The 19,837-nt window shown below is 37.3% G+C and overlaps 1 pseudogene; it reads right to left on the bottom strand.

Moving 5' to 3' along the window:
- Positions 1-16,329: 16,329 nt before the first annotated feature.
- Positions 16,330-17,913, bottom strand: LOC145029534 (F-box protein CPR1-like; annotated as a pseudogene).
- Positions 17,914-19,837: the final 1,924 nt, after the last annotated feature.

Genomic DNA, 19,837 nt, shown 5'->3' on the forward strand with positions numbered 1-19,837 from the left:
TTTTCAAATTCTCCCAAATTTGATTTGCGGTTAACAGTATAATGTCATCCATTTGACTTAGAATACTGTGAGGTATTCCAGAAACAAGTTCCTTTTTGGCTTGGAGTTCCAACTTTTTTGTAATTTCAACTTGAGTGGCTTGATTTGTAGCAAGAGTAGCCATATTTTCTGGAGTAACATATGTTCCTTCTACACACTTCCAGAGATCTTCATTTATAGCATTAAGATGAAGATTCATACGGCCAACCCACGAATTATACTCTTCAGGAATAAGTATGGGTGCCTGTGAACCAGATCCTAAGCTATTTGCAATGGAGACAGAGTTCATGTTGGAGTAATTTGCCAAAGACATTTTTTTTGAAAGGATTTTGAAAGCTTATGGAAGGTTTATAAACGCTATAACCAAAAGTTTTTCGACAAAATTTTCAAGGTAAATCACACAAGCTCTGATACCAATTGTTGGATATTATTCCTTTTATATATCAGCTCAGATACCGATTTGTTGGAAATATAACAATCTGATCACCACAACAAAAGGCTCGGTTACCAGTTACTGTGTGACAGATATATCATTTTAATATATAAGATAGATATATATATATAAAGAATAATAATTGCGGAATAAGTATAAATATGAAAGCTATAAATGACTGAAAGCTATAATAATATAAAAGACCGTATTTAAATGACGTAAAGCTATAAATAATATAAATGACTGTATTTAAATGACGTAAAGCTATAAATAATATAAATGACTGTATTTAAATGACTATATTTAAATGACATAAAGCTATAATAAAGTATATAAATATATAAATATATATCAAGTAGGTTCGTCAATAAATTGACTGAACTGGACTTATGGAGCGACTGGTCGATATTTGTTCTTTAAATGGACTGGTCGATATTGGGACTCTTGGAGCGACTGGTCGATATTTGTTCAAAGATCAATCGGGCATTGGATAGGTAACAAAAAGTTCATTTAAAGCTCGATTTTATGTAAAACAAGTGTTTACAAAAGGGTACAAAATACATGGGTTTATGTATTTGTAGTTGAAGTATTTTTGGGTAAAAACATGCACACGGGTCGTGTAATATAAGGCACAAGTGACACGGGTCGTGTAGGAGGGTTTTGGAGGGTTTTCTTGAAGAATGATGCTGACACGGGGCGTGTTGATTTAGCCTTGCTGAACACGGGGCGTGTTCATGATGCTGATGCTGACACGGGGCGTGTTGATTTAGCCTTGCTGAACACGGGGCATGTTGAGGTTCAGAAGTATGAAGAAGGCAATCAGAGGGCAACACGGGGCGTGTTGATTTTGCCTTGGTTTTTAACACGGGGCGTGTTCGTGTCAGAGTCAATTTCGGGATTTTTGTGATTTGAAGGTAAGTTTTCTTTGTGATGTTTTGGCTAGGGTAATGGTGTTATGGTGTTTTGAGGATGTTTTCAAGGTTGTTTAGAGGTTGGAAGGAGGTTTATATAAGGTGGTAAAGGTGGTGAAATTTCTCATGAAGATGATGATGAATAGTGATGGGTTTTGTGGTTGATCTTGATGCAGAAGGTTTTGGGTTGTTTCATGGTTGTGTTTTTGTGTTTTGATGTAAGGAAAGTGTTTGGTGGTGTATGATGTGATGATCAAAGGTGTTGAAGATGAAAAACCTTTAGTTTCAATGAAGAAGATGAAGATGGTTGATGGTGTTCTTCATTTAGCTTCTTGTTTGATCTTGGTGTTCTTCACTTGGCTTCTTGTTTGATCTTGGTGTTCTTCATTTAGCTCCAGGGATTTGTCTTTGTTCTTGAGGAGGATGAAGATTTATGATGTTCTTGGGAGAGTTTGTAGTTTGTAGAAGTGTTACAATATTACAAATGAACACACACTCTCACACACAAACTCACGTATACATATATAAGAGATAACAAATATCTTCTTCACTTGAGTGTATTTTGAAAGTCATTGGCTGGTCATGCAAGTTGATGTAGAGTAGGAGCAAAAAAACGTGGGAAGGGATTTAGCTTCTTCATCTTTGACTTTTGTTGACTTCCTCCTTTGTTTGACTTATTCAACACATATACATACCTATATATAATACATATATATATATATATATATATATATATATATAACACATACATATATATAATACATATATATACATACGTATATATATATATATATATATATATATATATATATATATATATATATATATATTGGTGAAACTTTTTAGTCACACAGCTAATTTTCTCGTCTATGCGCGTGCTTTCGTATTTTCCGTTTTATCACGCATTTATGCAACCTGAAATAACTGATAATATTTGTTAGATTGTATAAAAACAGTTCATCTTATTTCAGTTATGGTCACATACAAGGTTACATAAGAACATTTTTCAACACCCTGCCTTCATAAATATTTACAAAACAAATCTTGGACTTACACTTTTAACCCCCAACTTCTAAAATTCTTCACAAATAAGTCTGGGACTTATATTTATTAATTTATTTAAATAACCGAGGCGTTACATTACTACTTTGCATTGTTGTGATACATTACATGATGTCCTCCACCCCAGAACGTTTCCTCCGTTCTTGGTTTTGGGGTGTGACAGATTGGTATCAGAGCATATATTATAGTGATATAGTATATCAACCCATAAAAGATATGCTGACTATAAATACATTGGGATTAAAACACTCTAACTAAGAGTTTATACTTTTAAATAATAAAATATTTAAGTAAGTATACATGCCTGCATTTATACTAAAATCAGTGTCACAATGACAAGAACAAAAGTATTATGATTGTTGGATATCACAAGTAAGCTTGGGGATGTATGGTCAGTCTTGGGAGTGGCATAGCCTGATCAACTATGCTGGTCCGAGGAGTGAGTAGCATGTGCCCAAGTAAGCTTCTTTATTAATATGTCAATAGTAGTTCAGTGGATACACTAAGGTTATATATACTAGGACGTCATAGACTTAGAATCTGTGAATCTTTGCCTTATGTACTATCCTCGTTGGGTTGGGAGCTTAGGGTGAGGGTCACTTCTTCGAGAGTCTATCCTATCCTAACTACGTATAACTGGTATGCACTAAACAAGTATTGAAGCAACTGATAAAGGTCATCTTATAATTATCTTAGTTAGTTGGTCTATTAGTTAATTCTTATATCCCTTTTCTCACATAGTTATCATGGTTGGATTCCATCTCCACGACAACCCGTACTACCCCAACCACGACAATGCTGGATGGCTAGGAGAGGAGCCAGAGAATGATAATCCAATCCCTTCGAATGATCACTCAACTGATGACTTTTCTAGTAGTTCTCGTCGCCGATAGAATCTGATCAACTCCTCCTTCGGATATAACCTAGTTTATGTAAAACTCTGGTCTAATTTCCTATCATTGTAAATCATGGATCTATTAGGTCTTGATTAAGTCGTTGTCCTGTCAAAACTTTCTCATCAATGGTTGATGTAAGGCCTAGTCCTAGGCCACTCTTTCATAACATGTTACATCTATAATTCCAGTATTTTTGACAGATACCAAATCGTATGGACGTTATTGTCCAAGTAATTTCACCTTTCGATACTAGATCCTCATTCAAACGTGTTATTAAATTGTGTTGTTGGACTATAGAGAGTTAGTCCATGAGTCACCCTCCTTATTCATTTATTCTTACTCTGTTGTCATCTTTCAATCGTATAGTCAAAAGATGTCGTCTCGCAAAAGTACAGGGCGTAACAATGTTAACGAAACGCCAATACCACCACCTCCTCCACCACCTCAACCACCTCCTCCTATCGACACTACCATGTTCCAAGAAGCCTTCACGGTAGCAGTAGCAGCTATCGTATAAGCCATCAATACTCCTGTCCCTAGTGGATCGGGAACAGGTGCACCTCCTTCTTACCATGGCGAGAGCCATGGGCATCCCCGAGAATGCACCTACAAGGATTTTACAAATGCCAAGCCCCGAAACTGTCACACCCCGAAATCGATGGTGGAAATGTTCCGGGGCGGAGGATGTCATGTAAAGTAACACAACCAATGTACATAGCAAGCATAGTAAACACAAAACATTACATTACATAGGAATATTTACATTTGTTTGAAACTAAAGTAATACATGTTTTATATTTACATTAGTATAACAAAAGCAAAGACGAGACTGCTATTACGCTCCATCTTCTCCAAAAGATTTGCGGGATACCTGTCTAATGTGGACCTGAGAATACAAGCGGTTTTGAAAAATATCAGCATAAAGCTAGTGAGTTCATAAGCGGTTTGTTTCTGAAAATGAACAAGTGTCCTTTAGTTTTCTGAAAAAGTTTTTATCTAAGAAAATACCATATTTTCTTATATTAAAAGTTGAGTTACCTGTTTGTTACACTATTCGGTTATGAACAATTCAGTTATCCCAGGAAAAACCCTTATTTTCCTTAAAAGTTTGTAGTTGGTTATCGATTCGGAATGCAGTGTACAAGTATCTACCATACTTAAAGTGTTTGTGTGAAGTTCCTGAAAGCCTGGTTATCCTTGAAATGTATGTTAGTTTTAACACATATATAAAACTACTGTGTGGGAAGTAAAGTAATTCTTAAGGTTATTAGCTTACTAAATTCATTATTACCAACAAGTAAATCTATGTTATCTAAATTGCGAGTTCCATAAGCATACGATAGACTAGATATGGCAATAAGAAGTCCAGTATAACTTATGACTTTTGTCACCGGTAGACCTGTTGGTTCCACTATTGCTAGAAGCAGCGTGTGGGGTAGTCAGCCCCGTATAGATCTATACACTCAAGTCACGCTCTCCAGCCAGGAGATTCTGGTTACAGGGCGGTCCTCCACTCGCATATCTCTGTGGAGTGTTTCAAAGGACATGTCTCCAATTATTAAGATTAACAAATTTACATGTAATAATGCGGAAAATCTTGTTTGTGATTCTGGTTACAAATGTGGTCCTCCACTCGCGTATCTCTGTGGAGTGTTACCGAGGACGTATTCTAAAGTTCTAAGTTAATGATTTTAACATTAATGAAGTCAAAAATCATTTGTGAAATATACGATATAACACTATATAATAAGGTTTGCAATTAGTTTGAAAACTAACTCTGCAATTCAAACAGTTGGTCAATACGGTTTCCAGTGTTAAAAGTATACAGAATATGAAACATTTCAAATGAAATAATAAGTTTGAGTACAAGATATTCTTGTACTTTTTCTTGTATTCCCCCCCCCCCCTAAAAACATTGAAAACACAGAAAAAGTGTAGGGGTATGGACTCACCGGACGAGAAATGTCTCGGTTGAATGCTAAGTTTCAGTTCGGGGCTTGAGTACACGTGAGGTTCCTATGTAATATGAAGAGATATATAATTGTATCTAATTAGACTTTGAACTACTACTTAGATAAGAATATACACTCCGAGGCACGAAAACACTTCATTTCAAGTGTTTGGAGTGATCCGGGTAGCATCTATGGGTGTGCATGGCCTAAATATGGAGTTTGGTCTTCAAGAGTAAACTCCTAATGGATATTACAGCCCTAAGACCATATCCCCATGATTTTACGGCCTTAAACTCATGGGTGGTGGGTTCTTGGTTGCTTAATGGTCTTACAACACTTGAGGGATGATGCTAGGTTTAGTTCTAAGGCATTGGAAGGGGTTTAACCATCAAAGGGACCACTTTAAGGAGTTTACGACTGTAGACTAGGAGTTTATGGCCGTAAACTCTCATATACCCTTTCTTTATGTGTTTTGATGGTCCTAGGTTAAGCAGAAGTGGTTCTAGTCCAAAATACAAGCCATGGAATGAAGTTGGGGCAACATTTGACCACTATAAAGGAGTTTACGGCCCAGGAACCAATCCTTGGGGGGTTTACAGCCGTAATATCCTAAGGGGATGGTTTCTTTCATGTTTAAGGTCCCTAACACAATGGTGGTTGATTCTATACATTATTCCAAGGCATATGAGGTGTTTAAGGGGCATCTTAACACCTTAAAAGGTGTTTGTGGCCCTTGAAGGGGTGTATATTGTCCAAGCATGTTCTTGGGCCATAAAATCATGTTTGCTCCTCAAATGTTAAGGTTTTGGTGTTCTAAGTTTAATCTTGTAAGCCCCTAAGTCATATCTAAGCACTAGAAGTGGTTTGGAAGGGTTTTGGGGCTCCAAAACCCCATTTAACGGTATCTAAGGTTTGGGAATGTTCCTGGGATGTAAACACAAGTTCTTGGTCCTTTTTCATGATTTAAACACGAATTTGAAAGCTAAACATGCTACACTATCAGCTAGGATGGATTACATATCGAATTGGAGCTTGAAATGGGTGATTTTGGATCAAAACATGGATTTGTAGAGAGAGAGAGAGAAAGAGAGTACAGAGAGAGTGAAAAAGCTTCAAATGAAGTTCTTTCAACTTTATATAGGGTAAGATTTTGAGGCTCGGTGGAAATCTACCCGATACCAACGTTAAACGGGGCTTTTGGTCGTACCCGATTTAGTTGTCATAACCTGACGTAGTTGAAACTATAAATTTTCCAAATAAAAATTTGAATGTTTTCATGTGTTTTCATTTTGTTCCGAAACTTATGATGTCAAAATAAGAAGTCCCAATTTAATTAATTTAAACCGAAAGTTAACGAAAAAATTGGAACGCAACGGTCTAATTAACGAGAACGGGTTACAGTGACGGAAAGTTTTCGGATTGTCACATTATCCCCACGTTAGAGGGAATTTTGTCGTAAAATTTTGAATTAAGATACAAATCATGGAATTGAAAAGAGATGCGGATATTTCTGTTTCATCAAGTCTTCGCACTCCCAAGTGAATTCGCGTCCCGCTTGGCATTCCAGCTAACCTTCACTATCGGGATGCGACTTTGTTTCGTACGTTTAATCTCTCGATCCATGATTTCGATGGGTTCTTCCACGAAGTTCAGGTTTTCATTGATCTCGATCCCGTCAAGAGGGATTACGATGGTTTCGTCGGACATGAACTTTTTAAGATTAGAGACGTGGAAGACAGGATGGACATTGCTAAGTTCTTGAGGTAGTCAGAGTTTAGAGGCTACAAGACCGATCCTAGCGAGGATCTCAAAAGGTCCTATGTTCCTTCGAGCTGGGACAGAATAGGTGAGCTGCACAGGGATCGCTTCAACGTTTGGAATGTTGTATCTAGTTTCTCACTCCAACAGAAGGGTACACCTTTCTGTGTCAGAGTGGTTAAGGGTTTGGCGATTCGGGAAAAATTCTGGATGAACCTGCAATAGTAGCCGACAAGACCCAAGAATTGACGGATTTCTGTGGGTGTCTTCGGTGCTGACCAATTCTCTATCACCTTGATTTTGGACGGGTCCATGTGTATACCCTCCTCGCTTACCACGTGACTAAGGAAAGCTACTTTCCGAATCCAGAATTCACACTTGGAGAACTTCGCGTACAACTTCTCCGTTCTAAGAGTTTCCAACACTAACCTCAAGTGTTATTTGTGATCTTCTTCGCTTCGGGAATAGACAAGTATGTCGTCAATGAACACAATGACAAACTTTTCTAGAAAAGGACGACACACCCGGTTCATCAGGTCCATGAACATCTCCAGTGCATTGGTTAGACCGAAGGGCTTCACTACGAACTCGTAGTGACCATATCGAGTCCTGAATATTGTCTTGGAAACATCATTCTCGTGAACCCGAAGCTGATGGTACCCTGATCTAAGGTCTATACTCAAGAAGTAACTGACTCCCTGAAGTTGATCGAAAAGGTCGTCTATTCGAGGAAGATGATAACGGTTTTTGACTGTCAACTTGTTCAACTCGTGATAGTCTATACACATTCGAAAGGATCCATCTTTCTTCTTCACAAATAAAAACGGGGGCTCCCAGGGTGAGGAACTCGGTCTAATGAACCCTTTGTCGAGTAGCTCATTGAGCTGCCTGGATAACTCCTGCATTTCTGTTGGAGCTAAGCGATACGGAGATTTGGCTACAGGATTAGCTCCAGAAATTAGGTAGATGCAAAACTCGACCTGACGTTCGGGAGGAATTCCCGAGAGCTCTTTGGGAAAGACATCATGAAAGTTGCAGACTTCGGGGATGCTCTCGAGGTCTTTAAATTCTTGTTTCTCATTGATTACATGAGCTAGGAACGCATGACACTCCTTTCATAGAAGCTTTTGAGCATTGATGCATGAAATGATGCAAAGATTGCAACTAAGTTTGTCGTCGTAGATCATGAGAGTTTGTTCAGGGGGAAGGTTGAAACGGATGGCTTTTTCGCAACAAAGGATATCATCATGATTGGGACTCAACCAATCCACGCCAATGATAACCTTAAAGCTCTTTATGGAAACTGGCACTAGATCGATAGGAAAGGAGTGATCGTTCAGGGTAAGGGTATATCCTATGAATATATCATTGGCTTATTCTTTCTCACTGTTAGCCCTCTCGACGGTAAATTTTTCGGTTACTAGATGAGGACTATGTTTAAGAAGATGTTTGAATGAATGGCTAATAAAAACTTCATCAACACTAGATTCAACTAGGATGCGAGCATAAGAATTGTCGAGAAAGAACGTACCCGTGACGACGGTGGGATCGGTGACTGCCTCCTCCTGCTTTATAGTCAGAACAATCCCGACGTTGTTGGTGGTTGTTGCTCTTGGGAAGTTTTTCTTGAAATGGCCGATTTCACCGCACCCATAGCAAGCCTGATTGATACTCGCTCCAAAAGCTTGATTGATTGGTTGAGTTGATGCTCTACAGTTTCGCGTAAGATGACCCTTCTTGCCACAGTTGTTGCAGATCAACTCACGGCATGGGCCAGGGATACAATGATGGTAACTGCACTTGTTGCACCAAGGGATGTTACCAGCATACCCATTGGTAGGTGCTTGAGCTGTAGACGCAGCGACAGGAGGAGTAGCAGCTTGGACTGCCACAGTTTTGTGCTGCTTGGAGGGTCCTTGTGAACTCTGACCCTTTCGATTTTTCCAGAAAATCTTCTTACTCTCATCACACTCATTTTGATGCTCCTGATCATCTTCATGGTTTTGGGGATAGGTGTTACTTCCTGGTCCACTGGACCTACTGGGGTTCAAGTGCGCCATTGCAGCCGTCACTACGGCAGTAACAGCTGCCTGAAATAGGACAGGGTTGAATTGAGAAGGATACGGTGGCCGAGAGTTGTTATTCCTTGAGCTGGGTCCTTTCTTTGGAGGCATATTGATCTAAAATGATTAGGATAAAGAGGATGGTAAGTCCTCTTAATTGAATAATGAGATATGAAACAAAAGATATCTCATTATGACAAATAAAGTGTTCTACTAGGCAATAATATATAGGAAAACTACCAAAACAAGGGAATTTATCGCTAGGGAAAGAATGAGTAGCAACACTTGGAATGAATTTCCACAACGTATTCGGCTCTTTCTAAAACACTCTTATAGTATTTTATGTTTCGTTGTGACGATGACTCGTTCTTTGGAAATTAGGTAAGTTTTAGGCATGCGACACACCACAATCACTCCCAAGCACATGTCGGCCATGTCTCGAATGAATATAGTTGATCAGGCTATATTGACCCTAGACACAACTATAGAACAGCCCAGGTTTAACCACAGTGCATAACACCCAATTACATATGTTTTGTTGTACTCGAGGTTACAGTATCTGACGGTTAGGTATTCTCGTACAGTTTCGAAAAATAGTTATATTTTAAAGTATACTTTTAGTTCAGAGCACTTCGGCCCCTTAGTGTTTATAGTCTTATACCATGTAAGGTTTGGTATACTTAGTTCACTATAAACAAGGGCTCTGATACCAATCTGTTACACCCCAAAACCGATGGTGGAAACATTCCGGGGCGGAGGACGTCATGTAAAGTATCACAACTAATGTACATAGCAAGCATAGTAAACACAAAACATTACATTACATAGGAATATTTACATTTGTTTGAAAGTAAAGTAATACATGTTTTACATTTACATTAGTATAATAAAAGAAAAGACGAGACGGCTAATACGCTCCATCTTCTCTAAAAGATTTACGGGATACCTGTCTAATGTGGACCTGAGAATACAAGCAGTTTTGAAAAATATCAGCATAAAGCTGGTGAGTTCATAAGTAGTTTGTTTATGAAAATGATCAAGTTTCCTTTAGTTTTCTGAAAAAGTTGTTATCCAAGAAAATCCCTTATTTTCTTATATTAAAAGTTGAGTTATCTTTTTGTTACACTATTCGGTTATGAACAGTTCAGTTATCCTAGGAAAAACCCTTATTTGCCTTAAAATTTTGTAGTTGGTTATTGATTTAGAATGCAGTGTACAAGTATCTACCATACTTAAAGTATTTGTGTGAAGTTCCTGAAATCCTGGTTATCCTTGAAATGTATGTTAGTTTTAACATGTATATAAAACTATTGTGTGGGAAATAAACTAATTCTTAAGGTTATTAGCTTACCAAATTCATTATTACCAACAAGTAAATCTCTGTTATCTAAATTGCGAGTTCCATAAGCATACAATAGACTAGATATGGCAATAAGAAGTCCAGTATCATTTTATGACTTTTGTCACCCGTAGACCTGGCGGTCCCACTATAGCTAGTAGCGAGGTGCGGGGTAGTCAGCCCCGTATAGATCTATACACTCAAGTCACGCACTCCATCCAGGAGATTTTGGTTACATGGGCGGCCCTCCACTCACGTATCTATGTGGAGTGTTTCAGAGGACGTGTCTCCAATTATTAAGATTAACAAATTTACAAGTCATATGCGGAAATTCCTGTTTGTGATTCTGGTTACAAAGGTGCTCCTCCACTCGCGTATCTCTATGGAGTGTTACCGAGGACATATTCTAAAGTTCTAAGTTACTGATTTTAACATTAATGAAGTGGAAAATCATTTGTGAAATATATCAAATAACACTATATAATAAGGTTTGCAATTAGTTTCAAAACTAACTCAGCAATTCAAACAGTTGGTTAATACGGTTTCCAGTTAAAAGTATACGGAATATGAAACATTTCTAATGAAATAATAAGTTTGAGAACAAGATATTCTTTTACTTTTTCCTTTATTCCCCCCTGAAGACATTGAAAACACGGAAAAAGTGTAGAGGTATGGACTCACCGGACGAGAAATGTCTCGGTTGGATGCTAAGTGTCAATTTCACGCTTGAGTACATGCAAGGTTCCTATGTAATATGAAGAGATACATAATTGTATCTAATTAGACTTTAAACTACTAATGAGATAAGAATATACACTCCGAGGCACGAAAACACTTCATTTCAAGTGTTAGGAGTGATCTGGGTAGCATCTAAGGGTGTGTATGGCCTAAATATGGAGTTTGATCTTCAAGAGTAAACTCCTAATGGAGATTACAGCCCTAAGACCATATCCCCATGAGTTTACGGCCGTAAACTCATGGGTGGTGCGTTCTTGGTTTCTTAATGGTCTTACAACACTTGAGGGATGCTGCTAGGTTTAGTTCTAAGGCATTGGAAGGGGTTTAACCATCAAAGGACCACTTTAAGAAGTTTACGGATGTAAACTAGGAGTTTGCGGCCGTAAAATCTCATATACCCTTTCTTTATGTGTTTTGATGGTCCTAGGTTAAGCATAAGTGGTTCTAGTCTAAAGTACAAGCCATGGAATGAAGTTAGGGCACCATTTGACCATTATAGAGCAGTTTATGACCCAGGAACCAATCCTTGGGGGGTTTATGACTGTAATCTCCTAGGGGGATGGTTTCTTTCATGTTTAAGGTCCCTAACACAATGGTGTTTGATTCTATACATTATTCCAACGCATATGAGGTGTTTAAGGGGCATCTTAACACCTTAAAAGGTGTTTGCAGCCCTTGCAGGGGTGTTTACGGTCCAAGCAAGTTCTTGGATCATAAACTCATGTTTACTCCTCAAATGTTAAGGTTTTGGTGTTCTAAGTCCAATCTTCTAAGCCCCTAAGTCATATCTAACCACTAGAAGTGGTTTGGAAGGGTTTTAGGGCTCCAAAACCCCATTAATGGTGTTTACGGTTTGGGAATGTTCCTGGGATGTAAACACAAGTTCTTGGTCCTTTTCATGATTTAAACACGAATTTGAAAGCTAAACATGCTACACTATCAGCTAGGATGGATTACATACTGAATTGGAGCTTGAAATGGGTGATTTTGGATCAAAACTTGGATTTGTAGAGAGAGAGTAGAGAGAGAGAGTGAAAAAGCTTCAAATGAATTCCTTTCAACTTTATATAGGATTAGATTTTTGAGGCTCGGTGGAAATCTACCCGATACCGACGTTAAACGGGGCTTTTCGTCGTATCTGATTTAGTTGTCATAACCCGACGTGGTTGAAACTATAAATTTTCCAAATAAAAATTTGGGATGTTTTCACGTGTTTTCATTGTGTTCCGAAACATATGATGTCAAAATAAGAAGTCCCAATTTAATTAATTTAAACCAAAAGTTAACGGACAAATTGGAAAGCAACGGTCTTATTAACGAGAACGGGTTACATTGATGGAAAGTGTTTGGATTGTCACAGAAACTTCAATGGAACTGGTGGGGTTATGATCCTAAGGCAGTGGATTGAAAAGACAGAAGCAGTCTTTGAGATCAGCACCTACTTGGAGGGCAACAAGGTCAAGTTTGCTACTTGTACCTTTTCTGATAGAGCGTTAACTTGGTGGAATGGCCATGTTAAGTCCCTAACTATAGTAGTGGCAAATTCAATAAGTTGAGAAAACTTGAAGATCATGCTAATGAGAGAGTATTGTCCTCGAGGGGGAGTTCAAAAGCTCGAACAAGAACTTTGGAGTCTGGAAATGGTTAGTACCGATATATCAACCTATACAGCTAGATTCTGTGATCTGGCAAACCTGTGCCCGAATATGGTTGCTCCTGAGAGCAAGAAACTAAAGAGGTATTTTTGGGGATTATCTCCCCAAATTCAGTCAAGTGTGTTAGCATCAAGCCCCGATACTTTTGATAGTGCCAAAGAACTATCACAATCTTTGATTGACCACCGAAACCATAGGAACTCAAAATTTTCTATACATGACGTCCTCCGCCCCCGAACGTTTCCGCCGTTCCGGTTTTGGGGTGTGATAGATTGGTATTCAATGTGAATCATGCGCTGGGCACGGTTAAAACCACAACAGCAGGAGCATTAACAACCTACACCGCCTTCCGACGAATGACCGACACGGAATTCGTGGACAAGAAAGCCAAAGGGTTATGTTTTCGCTGCAACAGGAAGTTCGGTCCAGGTTATTGTTGCCCAGAGAAAACCCTTCAGATGTTCTTGGTGGATGATGAAGAAAGGGAGGAAGTGGAAGATGAAGAGACGGAGACGGGAGAACACACAACAATTTCCAGGTTTCCACCTCTAGGACAAGGTGGATTTTCACCGAGGGGGTACTGATATAAACCGAGCGGATAAGTGGGATTGGGTCTATAAGAAGCGTAAAAAAAAAAAGCAGGGGCTTGTTTAGTAATTTATGATTATTTTAGTATCTTTATTAATTAGTATTTATCTAGTTGATTCTAGTTTCCTTATGTAGTTAGGGTTTCGCTTTACGAATATAGTTTTCTTTTTTCAGTTTAGGAGAGTGAATAAATAGGTTAGGGCCGACTCTTCTAAGGGGAGGCAAAATTTAGTTAGTGGTTTTCTTTTCTTTGGAGATCCCCTAAGTCTCGAATATCAGGCACCTATCTTTGGCTCTTTAAGCACTAAGCTAAGATTGAGTTATTTTCTAATCAGTTCATATCACATTCCTACTAGTTAGTGATGGCATCATCAAGACTTGTACTCCTTGCTTCTAAACTTGTTCGCGATACATCACATGGTTTGACCCTAGCATGCGAAATGTATTGCTTGTACTCCACGAGTTACACATTGGATGGGGTGGTCATTGGCCCTATTTTAGCGAGCAAGTAATTCAAATCATTTATCACATAATAAGCAAGCACCATTTGGGTGACTATTGATCATAATAGTTTTCCATTATTCAGCGGGGTACAGTCCTCATGCTCCTCATGCTGATTGGTATCCAAATAGAAAGCAACACAACATACTACCAGAATTAGACCAATAACAGAAGCAATATGAAGCCAAGGAGATAACAACGTGAGTAACATTACAAATGCCAAGTTTACAAGGTCCAAAAAGATGATCTTTCACTTCTATTACAAGGTTTCCATTTTTTCTAAATACCAATGTCTTTTTTTGGCCCATGTGGTGCCTTAGGCTATGTTTGGCCCGCCACAGCTACCTGATAAGCTAGCTTATTTTTTGAGCTTTTTTATGTTGTCGTGTTTGGTAAGCCAAAAAGTAGCTTATAAGCTAGCTTTTTGAAACACTACTTGTACTAGCTTTTTAAAAGCTTTTTGAAAAATTTCCAAATACACCCCTTTATAAATTATAGAAACAAAGTCTTTTACATTTCCTTTTATGTAATTTTATATATTTCAACTAGTTTTTCAGCTAATTTTACCAAACATTATTTTTTATCAGCTAGCTTTTCAGCTATCAACTAGTTTTCTATTTAACAGCTAGCTTTTCAGCTATCAGCTAGCTTTTCAGCTAGTACCCCAAACGTAGCCTTAATGGTGTATAGCTTTGTAAAATATTTTCCAACACCATCTTACATCATCCATACATCACAAACTCGGTTCTTATATTCAATCATGACAATAGACTCCTTTACCTTAGAAATACACAACTCTGTGTTAGGATGGTGTTTTAAACTACCTGGAAGATCTACAACTCCAAAAGTCTCATTACTCATATCAAATATCACAATCACATTACAACTCCTTAATCTACCTTCTATGGGCACCTTGTGCAAAGCATACCAATAGATAAACCTATCAATAACTACCTGAGGAAATGTAACTCGAAATGACTTACTCAACAGATTGCTAGATAGAATTCTCCATTTCCCAGAACTCATCGTATAAATCTTAACTTTCCAAAGGTTGTTGATTTCACTTTTCTCTGTATACCACCAATTGAATTGTGTAATCTTGATGATCATAGGATCAATGGTTACAGGATAGACCCCAAAACCAACAACTGTTGGATGTCCCACATACATCTCATTAGGCACATCAACAACAATCGATTTTCTAATTGAAAGGTTCCATAGAACAGCCATCGCAGTTCTCAAACTCGGATGATTATCGTACAAGCATACCAAACCATAGGAGCAATCAATCAGTCTTGGAAGATTAAGTATTTGAACTGACGAAGGACGAGTTACAACAAACCTCTGTTTGGGGAAAGTGTCATCGTCGATAAAAGAAACATATTTTTCCTTAGTATCTACCAGATCTTGATACTTTACGAGTAGATATTGCAGACGAGTGTGGTGGCTACTGTGAGTGGCAATGAAATAAGAGTTGTCGATCAGCGACTTCCATGCTTTTGAGATAGATCTGAGCTTAATCAATTGTTTGATAGGAAGTCGTTTGATGATTTCCTCTTGAATATGGAAGGCTATTAGGTCTAACATTAGTATGAAATCGAAGATTTGGGGAAATCAGGGAAATGGTGTTCGATTTTGAGATCATGCCTATCAAATTAGAGATTTGTTTCTGAGAACCATTGAATTGCAATATGGCGTCGTTGAACTAAATTTGGTCCAATAGAGTTAAAATCAACGGTTTTTGTCTATGAACACAATCAAATCTGTATATATATATATATATATATATATATATATATATATATATATATATATATATATATATATTCTTTTAGGGTTATTGTCATTATAGCAGAAGAATGTTTAGTATATTGGTTTAAAAGGTTCTGGTGACTTTTTTTTTGTTTTTTAGGGGAACAAACTTGTGTTTTACCGTTTTAAAAGGTCATTATAAAAAATGTTAAGGGTTCACCCGGTTAACCACTTCCTAATCATTAGTTGTAAAATGTCACGTAATGCCACATATATTAAAATAGTCCAAGTCGGTTGTCACATGGGTGTAATTGATTGACCTAAATAATTGGTTAACTTGAAACATGGTGGATGAGATTGGACCCAACTGAGAAGACTCATTAAATATATGGATATCCACCCGGTAAATTGGCTTGACAGACTGAAGAACACCATCTACATCATCATTCATCATATCTCCATTTAAGAGTTCATATCTTTTTGCAATCCATCAAGCAAACCCATTCAATCTATTTTAACTGTAACAAACAGATCATCATCTTCTATCACAGACGAACTCAAATCAAAATGATTCTTGAAATTTTTGATTCATGCATCTATTTATCCCCATCAGTCTTTTCTCATCAATCACATCACCCCAATCTACATTGATGTCGATCCCTCTTTTTTAATTGATGCAGAGGTCGAAACTACAGAAGAAGCATCATTTTTACAAAAGTTCCCAAAAACTGGAAACCCTAATGGCTTTTTATTATCTTTCTCCTTTGCTACATCACCATTTTTACATATACCCTGTTCAGATTTAAGCCATGGAAACACAGTTTGATCGCATTTTCTTGAATCGTCTTCATTATCAGACTAAATTTGAATAGTATTCAAGTCCACACCCTTAGTAGAAATGATGATCTTTCACTTCCATTACAAGGTTTCCATTTTTTCTAAATACCAATGTCTTTTTTGGCCCATGTGGTGCCTTAGGCTATGTTTGGCCCGCCACAGCTAGCTGATAAGCTAGGTTATTTTTTGAGCTTTTTTATGTTGTCGTGTTTGGTAAGCCAAAAAGTAGCTTATTAGCTAGCTTTTTTAAAAGCTACTTAGACTAGCTTTTTAAAAGATTTTTGAAAATTTTCCAAATACACCCCTTAATTAATTATAGAAACAAATTCTTTTACATGTCCTTTTATGTAATTTTATATATTTCAACTAGCTTTTCAGCTAATTTTACCAAACGTTATTTTTTATCAGCTAGCTTTTTATTTAACAACTAGCTTTTCAACTATCAGCTAGCTTTTCAGCTAGTACCCCAAACATAGTCTTAATGGTGTATAGCTTTGTAAAAGATTTTCCAACACCATGTTACATCATCCATACATCACAAACTCGGTTCTTATATTCAATCATGACAATAGACTCGCTTACCTTAGAAATACACAACTCTGTGTTAGGATGGTGTGCTAAACTATCTGGAAGATCTACAACTCCAAAAGTCTCATTACTCATGTCAAATATCACAATCGCATTACAACTCCTTAATCTACCATCTATGGGCACCTTGTGCAAAGCATACCAATAGATAAACCTATCAATAACTACCTGAGGAAATGTAACTCGAAATGACTTACTCAACAGATTGCTAGATAGAATTCTCCAGTTCCCAGAACTCATCGTATAAATCTTAACATTCCAAGGGTTGTTGATTTCACTTTTCTCTGTATACCACCAATTGAATTGTGTAATCTTGATGATCATAAGATCAATGGTTACAGGACAGACCCCAAAACCAACAACTGTTTCATGTCCCACATACATCTCATTAGGCACATCAACAACAATCGATTTTCTAATTGAAGGGTTCCATAGAACAGCCATCGCAGTTCTCAAATTCGGATGATTATCGTACAAGAATACCAAGCCGTGGGAGCAATCAATCAGTCCTGGAAGATTAAGTATTTGAACTGACGAAGGAAGAGTTAGAACAAAACTTTGTTTGGGGAAAGTTTCATCATCGATAAAAGAAACATATTTTTCCTTAGTATCTACCAGATCTTGATACTTTACGAGTAGATATTGCAAATCAGTGTGGTGGCTACTGTGAGTGGAAATGAAATAAGAGCTGTCGATCAGCAACTTCCATGCTTTTGAGATAGATCTGAGCTTAATCAATTATTTGACAGGAAGTCGTTTGATGATTTCCTCTTGAATATGGAAGGCTATTAGGTCTAACATTAGTATGAAATCGAAGATTTGGGGAAATCAGGGAAATGGTGTTCGATTTTGAGATCATGCATATGAAATTAGAGATTCGTTTCCGAGAACCGTTGAAATGCAATACGGCATCGTTGAACTAAATTTGTTCCAATGGAGTTAAAATCAACGGTTTTCATCTATGAACACAGTGAAATCTATATATATATATATATATATATATATATATATATATATATATACACACATATATATATATATATATATATATATATTCTTTTAGCGTTATTGTCATTATAGCATAACAATGTTTAGTATATTGGTTTAAAAGGTTCTCTTGACTTTTTTTTTGTCTTTTAGGGGAACAAACTTGTGTTTTGCCGTTTTAAAAGGTCATTATAAAAAATGTTAAGGGGTCACCCGGTTAACCACTTCCTAATCATTAGTTGTAAAATGTCACGTAATGCCACATATATTAAAATAGTCCAAGTCGGTTGTCACATGGGTGTAATTGATTGACCTAAATAATTGGTTAACTTGAAACATGGTGGATGAGATTTGACCCAACTGAGAAGACTCATTAAATATACGGATATCCACCCGGTAAATTGGCTTGACAGACTGAAGAACACCATCTACATCATCATTCATCATATCTCCATTTGGGAGTTCATATCTTTTTGCAATCCATCAAGCAAACCCATTCAATCTGTTGTAACTGTAACTAAAAGATCATCATCTTCTATCACAGACGAACTCAAATCAAAATGATTCTTGAAATTCTTGATTCCTGCATCTATTTCTCCCCATCAATGTTTTCTCATCAATCACATCACCCCAATCTATATTGATGTCGATCCCTCTTTTTTAATTGATGCAGAGGTCGAAACTACAGAAGAAGCATCGTTTTTACAAAAGTTCCCAAAACCTGGAAACACTAATGGCTTTTTATTATCTTTCTCCTTTGCTACATCACCATTTTTACATATACCCTGTTAAGCCATGGAAACACAGTTTGATCGCATTTTCTTGAATCGTCTTCATTATCACACAAAAGCTGAATAGTATTCAAGTCCACACCCTTAATAGTAGTATTTGTTAAATCCATAAATTTGAACCTTTAATTTTCTTTTGGGACCCATCATCAATCTTTTTGCAGTTTCGATAATCAAATACTTCTTTTGACCCAGATGAGGACCTGTGAAGAAACCTATCCCCGTAACACCCGTTTCCTGTAGTATATGATAGAAATGAAGGGTATTTTTGTAATCTTCTTGTCAAGCTATGTGAGGTACTGATAAACAGGTATGCATTTGGGTTCCAAGTCTTCGAATCTGGCAATATTTGTAGTTGCAGGAGTTGATACGAGAGCAACTTTGGAGCTCCATATCTTACATGATATCTCAAAAGTGATATGAGCGCTCTTGAAGACATATTCATTGTCAGAACTAATGTTACTAAGAACATTTCGGTACTTAATTTTCAATCTTTGGAGCATCTCAACTAATTGATTCTTATTGAAGTCCAACTACAATTTATTCTTGATCTGATATTAAAAAGCAGTGGTATCATGGTGATGGTGATGAAACAGGTTGTTTGGGGGTGTTGGTGGAAATAAATGAAGGTCATTAATACATGATCATTAATCATTGCACATGTGGCATCGAGTCAAATCAGTAGCGAGTCTGTGTTGACTCACCAACTTAGTTGGCAGATGACAAGGCAGGGTTACCTCATAAAATGGGTAAAGGTGCCTTTTAAAATGGTAAAACACAAGTTCGTACCCCTAAAAGGCAAAAAAAAGTCACGAAGGATCTTTTAAACAAATATACTAAACATTGTTGGGTTATCGCGGTATTTTGAGTTATATCTAATGATTGGTTACTGTTTAGGTGTTGGGTTGAGCTGATATTCAGAGCCAGGACCTATTCAGATATCATTGAAA

Source organism: Lactuca saligna, chromosome 2 (genome assembly GCF_052625555.1).
Source record: "Lactuca saligna cultivar CGN05327 chromosome 2, ASM5262555v1, whole genome shotgun sequence".
In the NCBI taxonomy this organism is placed as follows: domain Eukaryota; kingdom Viridiplantae; phylum Streptophyta; class Magnoliopsida; order Asterales; family Asteraceae; genus Lactuca; species Lactuca saligna.